The 6,486-nt window shown below is 30.5% G+C and overlaps 1 protein-coding gene across 1 annotated transcript in view; it reads right to left on the bottom strand.

The window, feature by feature from the left end:
- Nucleotides 1-2,236: 2,236 nt before the first annotated feature.
- The window catches only part of LOC106474709 (zinc finger protein 853-like), a 31,534-nt gene continuing 27,284 nt past the window's right edge, over nucleotides 2,237-6,486 (bottom strand). The window contains exons 7-8 of the mRNA XM_022403012.1: nucleotides 4,050-4,225; nucleotides 2,237-2,324 (exon numbers count right to left, since the gene is read on the bottom strand). The gene's annotated coding sequence lies outside the window, so the exon portion shown is untranslated. The remainder of the gene's footprint in view (nucleotides 2,325-4,049; nucleotides 4,226-6,486) is intronic.

Below are 6,486 nucleotides of genomic sequence, written 5' to 3'. Positions count from 1 at the left end.
AAGTTTAATGGATAATTTGTACAGTTTGCTTTGATTGTATGGTAGTGGCCTAGTTAGATCAGTAATATAAGTTTAATGGATAATTTGTACAGTTTGAATTGATTGTATGGTAGTGGCCTAGTTAGATCAGTAATATAAGTTTAATGGATAATTTGTACAGTTTGAATTGATTGTATGGTAGTGGCCTAGTTAGATCAGTAATATATCAGTTTCTAATTTCTTATCTGTATATGTACATTTATTTTTCCTAGTTAATTGTTTGGGTGCTTTATTAAATTTTCTTTTGTATTTCCTATGAACTTTTATTCCCTTGTCTATATTTCTTTACTTTATGGTGATTACAAGTGTTGAACTTAAGATTAATACTAGATTTTGAGATACATATTTAGCTATAAAACAGAATGTAAATAAGGCTTTATAATGTGCTTTGAATACATGATGAGAATGAGGGATGAGCTTGAAATTAGCATGGGATGTTGAATATGAAAGTTACCTAAAATTAAATATGTGAGTGACATTAAGAGTGTATGTCATGTTTTGTTTGCATAGTGCCTTTGCTTTCAACTACATCCTTTCTACCCTGCATTTGACAAGAACTGGATATTTATCCTTGTTCTAGGTGTGGCTATGGACTATTTGATATGTCCATTTTCTGTATAGTATTTTAGTACATACTATATTGTTTTAATCTTTTCTGTAAAGACGTTATATATTTCAAGTAATGTTTTCCATGTGTTTGGAAAGATTTTAAAGTGATTTGAAATTTGAAAAGTTTGGACTCAACTAACTCTTTGGGGCTTCAGTGTTAACCACTAGGGTCATTAAAGTTATATATAAAATCTAAATTCAATGGATAATACATGCAATAAAATTGTCGAAATTGAATACTGAAATTTACTATAAGTTCACTATGACCATGGAAACACCCAAATGCTGTTTTCTGAGAGTTTTTGTAATTTTACTGCATATGTGAGCACTGTAAGATAGTATAAAGCAACAATGAAAGTTGTAGTATATGGATATGGATATGTAGTATATGTTTACTTTCGATGACGAGGAACCCACTTTGAGACTAATAATGGCTGGAGACGGCTTAAATGGGTAATGAAGAAAAACTTTAATATAAGTTTAACATGACAGCAAATGTACAACGTTTCGACAAGGTTTTGTCATCATCAGGTACTGGTGATGACAAAAACAATTACATCATCAGGTAATTCATGAATTACAGTCCAGAGTACTTCCTGTCTGTCAAGGTTTCATGAATCATGGTCCAAAGTACTTCTTGTGTGTTGAAGTTTTGTGAATCATGGCACATAGTACTTCCTATCTATTGAAGTTTCATGAATTACAGTCCAGAGTACTTCCTGTCTGTTGAAGCTATATGAATCACGGTCCAAAGTACTTCTTGTCTGTTGAAGCTATATGAATCACGGTCCAGAGTACTTCTTGTCTGTTGAAGCTATATGAATTACAGTCCAGAGTACTTCCTGTCTGTTGAAGCTATATGAATCACGGTCGAGAGTACTTCTTGTCTGTTGAAGCTATATGAATCACAGTCCAGAGTACTTCTTGTCTGTTGAAGCTATATGAAGCACAGTCCAGAGTACTTCCTGTCTGTTGAAGCTTTATGAATCACACTCCAGAGTACTTCCTGTCTTTGAGCTTTATGAATCATGGTCCAGATTACTTCTTGTCTGTTGAAGCTATATGAATCATGGTCCAGAGTACTTCTTGTCTGTTGAAGCTATATGAATCATGGTCCAGAGTACTTCCTGTTTGTTGAAGTTTTGTGAATCACAGTCCAGAGTACTTCTTGTCTGTTGAAGCTATATGAAGCACAGTCCAGAGTACTTCCTGTATGCTGAAGTTTTATGAAACATGGTCCAACGTACTTCTTGTCTGTTGAAGCTTCATGAATCATGGCCCAGAGTACTTTGTCTCTTCAAGTTTTGTGAATCACAATCCAGAGTACTTGCTGTCTGTTGAAGTTTTATGAATCACAGTCCAAAGTATTTCCTGTCTGTTGATAATTTGGGTTGTTGAGGTGAGTTTCGAATTCGACTAACTTTTACAAAATTAGGAATTTTGATTAACACTGTCAAGTTTCCACAAAATTATTTATCAGATTTTTGATGATTTAGAAGTGTTAGAATATTCTACAAAATGAAGAAGTACAATACAGTTGGTCATTGCATAACTATAAACCATTTAAGATATTTCTTGTTTTCTTTTCTCATTGAATATTGATCAGAAGTGGTCTTCACCTGTTTGAGAACTTGTTCTGGGATCAAGGAGGCATGCTTGTTGACTATGTAATTTTTCTGTTTTATGAGTAAGCAAATGCATAAAGTTAAGGCAAGCTCATATAACACCCAGTTAAACTAAGCCACTATGATGACTGTGAAAAGTAAACTACCACAACCCTGTGCTCTTCAGCAAGTTAATTTTAATTTTTCATCTAAGTTAACATTACTTCCTTGAAGCTTTTTATCCTGGCAAGTTTAACAGAAGAAATGAGTAGTTTTAAGCTCAGTTTACCGTAATGTATAGTAGGGATAAAGTTCAATCAAAGACTATTTTTAAGCATTTTGTATTCTTTCTCTCGCTCTCTCTTCATCAATACTTATTAACGTTCAAGCAATGAATAAACATTTAAAACTACAGGGTGTCCAGAAAGTTTGGAACCACAGGCACTTCAAAGAATTTTATAGAATGTGTTCCACATGCTGTATTTGTAGTTTGAAACAAGCTTGGATTAACAGCAGGATAAACACTCTTGCTATAGGTATTCTTTCCTGCACATGTCGTGGGGTTTTACTAAGTTACATTCAAAACTTAACCAAATGACTTTATTATCAAGGTATACAAATAAACTTGGTAGAAAAATGAAGCTAATAATCCAAATGTTAATAGTATGCAAGTTTTATGTTCTTGTTTTATAAAGTAATATTTAAAAAACCTCACTTTCCCCCTAGTATGAAAATTGTGACATTTGTTCTCTAAGCATCTCCTCTTCTATAATTTATTTACCACCTCTTATCCACCTGCCACACCCACCTATCACATTTGATCTTCAACAAATTGCCAATAGTTCTCTCTCTGACATTTAATACTATATTATTTATAACCAACAGAAAGCCAGGGTTTTAATCAATCAAATGACGTTTTATATTATGTTGTTTTCTATATAGAGAATTGTATACTTCACTTCCATTTCAAATTTTATTCCCACAGAAAACACATCGATGAGCTTAGCTGAATTTTTATTGGCCCTTGTCACAAAGTTAGAACACCAGAAAAACTATGAAATTATAAGAAATTGTCTGCTTTTTACATGTTACTATTCTGAGTTCTTTGTTGCATTAATTAACTAAATAAAAAAAAATTTAGTGCAGTATTACTCTTAGTATACAAAAAAAGTAGGGTCAAGTGGCATTGACAGTCAACAGCAAAAAAAAAACATTATTTCTTGTTTTTTTTATGTGTATTCTTTATCTATTATTATAAAAGTAACTAAAATGTAAAAATTTGAAACTTTTTATGTTAGATTAGGTAATATAACAAATATTTATTAAAATGTTCAATGGGTACTCTTGTGAGTAGCTCATGCATTATGTAATTCGGTAGGGGTAATGTGAGCTACATTCACCAAGTGATTTCCAACTTGTATGAGAAGAATAGTATAGCCTACAATTTATCATATGCATATCAGTTTACATTCAAACCAGACTATACTACTCTTTGTTTGACTCTAACCATTATTAAACATAAGCCTTTATGTGCTAATGAATAATCTTAAACCTTGATCACACGCTAAGTCAGAAATTTTTTTCAAAAATTCAAGCGTATTAAAATAAAGCTCACAACAAAAGTAAAACAATATCTATCTTACATTCTCTTATTCTTGCCTTGGAATTCAAGCATATTAAAATAAAGCTCACAACAAAAGTAAAACAATATCTATCTTACATTCTCTTATTCTTGCCTTGGAATTCAAGCATATTAAAATAAAGCTCACAACAAAAGTAAAACAATATCTATCTTACATTCTCTTATTCTTGCCTTGGAATTTAAGAGTTCTTCTTTCACATGCTCCTTAGTTTCTTCAGTTTTTTGCAGCAATGTCTTCACTCTAGTAACATCTTGAAAGGCCGAATCTCTCTCTTTCAATGCCACATCCAGCTGGATGCTAATTTCTTTTAGCTCCATTTCTTTTTGTGTGCTATAAGAAATTAATGAAAATAGTATATAAACTAATAGCACTACTATACTATATTGATTCCTCACTTGAACAATCGCATCTTCAATCTCATATCATATCTTAATTAAAAAAATAATATAAAACAATAACACTATGGTATATATTTATTTTAATGATTATTTTGTACTGTTTGTTTAATATTTAAATTTAGTACCAACCTAAATCTCCTAAGCTGGCCAAACCTTACGAAATATTGTGTTTATGCATAAAAATATCATTATTAGCAGGAGCGTCCAATTGATGAATCGATGCCTTCTGATGATTAAATGTTTTTATTTTATGATTTTGCATATTCTTGGTAAGAATAGTGTTTTAAATTAGCTATATTCATTACTATATTAATTTTTAGTTCTGATTAATGTAAGTCACCTGCTTTGATAAATTACCTCTGTAACTGAAAAAATTAGATTTCTTTTGGTTATCCTCACCAATAACACTTCAACAAGTACTGGTTTCACATTAACACTTTCGATACGAGTAGGTCAAAGTGCATGTCACGACTTTTTAGAGAGTTACATTTAAAGTTTAATCAAAATTATTAATTTTCATTGTATACGAATAAATGTGGCATCATAATGTAGTCAATAAATCAATTTTAAATATTACATATCACTTTATAAGTACATATTTCAAAAATCTTCCCCTAGTATGAGAATTGTGCCATTTGTTCTTTAGGTCATCCCTCTTATCTAATTTATTTACCACAATTCTGAGAAGTATAGAATTTAACATAAATTACTCTTTATATTATACTTATTACTCAGGCAAAGCGTAATTTTTATAGTCTTCAATTTTATTTATCTAGTATGAAAATTGTGACATTTGTTCTCTAGGCATCCTCTCTTCTATAATTTATGTACCACCTCTTATCCACCTGCCACACCCACCTATCACATTTGATCTTCCACAAATTGCCAATAGTTCTTCCTGACATTTAATACTATATTATTTATAACCAATAGAAAGCCAAGGTTTTAATCAATCAAATGACGTTTTATATTATGTTGTTTTCTATACAGAGAATTGTATATTTCACTTCCATTTCAAATTTTATTCCCACAGAAAACACATCGATGAGCTTAGCTGAATTTTTATTGGCCCTTGTCACAAAGTTAGAACACCAGAAAAACTGTAAAATTATAGAAAAATTGTCTACTTTTTACATGTTACTATTCTGTGTTCTTTGTTGTATTACTTAACCAAAATTTAAAAAAATTAGTGCAGTATTACTCTTAGTATACAAAAAAAGTAGGGTCAAGTAGCATTGACAGTCAAGTGGACCCAGATAAGTACTATATTTCTTCTTTTCATGTAAAGTCTTTATCTATTATAGAAGTAAGTAAAACATAAAAATTAGAAACTTAGTAAGTTAGATACTGAAAAAAAAATCTTCACATGGTATTCTTGCTAGTAGGTCATCTTATTACATAATTCAATAAGGTAATATTAGCTACAAGTTCACTTATAGATTTACAACTTCTTTGGTGGGATTATTACTCAGATACAGTTTAACTCTTTCAGAACGGGCTTGGTCCCTGGGACCGACCTCATAGCCATTTTGTGCTTGTTATAGTTTTCATGCTATAACTTTTGAATTAGTAAACAAATGTTAACAAAATTTGGTACACTATCAGTAAATATTATAATGCTTTCATACATAAAATATCAAATTTTTTTATTAAGTCTTAAGGTTTGTAAAGCAATGTTTTCTCATGCCTTTTTTTCTTTTCACACAGTGTCTATCTAACATGCAATGTAATTTTCATTTTAAGATTAAAAATTCTTTCATGCATCAGAAAATTTTGAAATTTCACATGCGAAATCTTTATAATGTCCAAATAATTATTAAACATTTCTTAAGAAAAAACTTTATATTTTATCTGTTATTTTGAGTAATGAATCTCTGTATGGGTTTGGTAGATTTCACCAACCTCATAACTACCATAAAAAATTAGGAAATAAATATAAATTATGCCTTTTTTTATTCTAGAATGAACACAAATTATAACCCGAAAACATAAATTTTTGGATTGCTTAAATCTCATAACATTATACAGTTATATATATTTAATATTTTTATTATATTGACCTTTCAGCCATGCTTGGCTAACAATGCAGAAGTTAAAATAATGCAACTCACATGCAATCATGTTACTGTATCCAATAATATAAAAGTGGCCTTTAGTCTTTACAAAGTGACCTGTCTTGGCTGTGTTTTAATC

Source organism: Limulus polyphemus, unplaced genomic scaffold, assembly GCF_000517525.1.
Source record: "Limulus polyphemus unplaced genomic scaffold, Limulus_polyphemus-2.1.2 Scaffold7574, whole genome shotgun sequence".
Taxonomy (NCBI): Eukaryota; Metazoa; Arthropoda; class Merostomata; order Xiphosura; family Limulidae; genus Limulus; species Limulus polyphemus.
The sequence above is the reverse complement of the archived record's forward strand: the minus strand, read 5'-3'. Positions and strand labels throughout refer to the sequence as shown.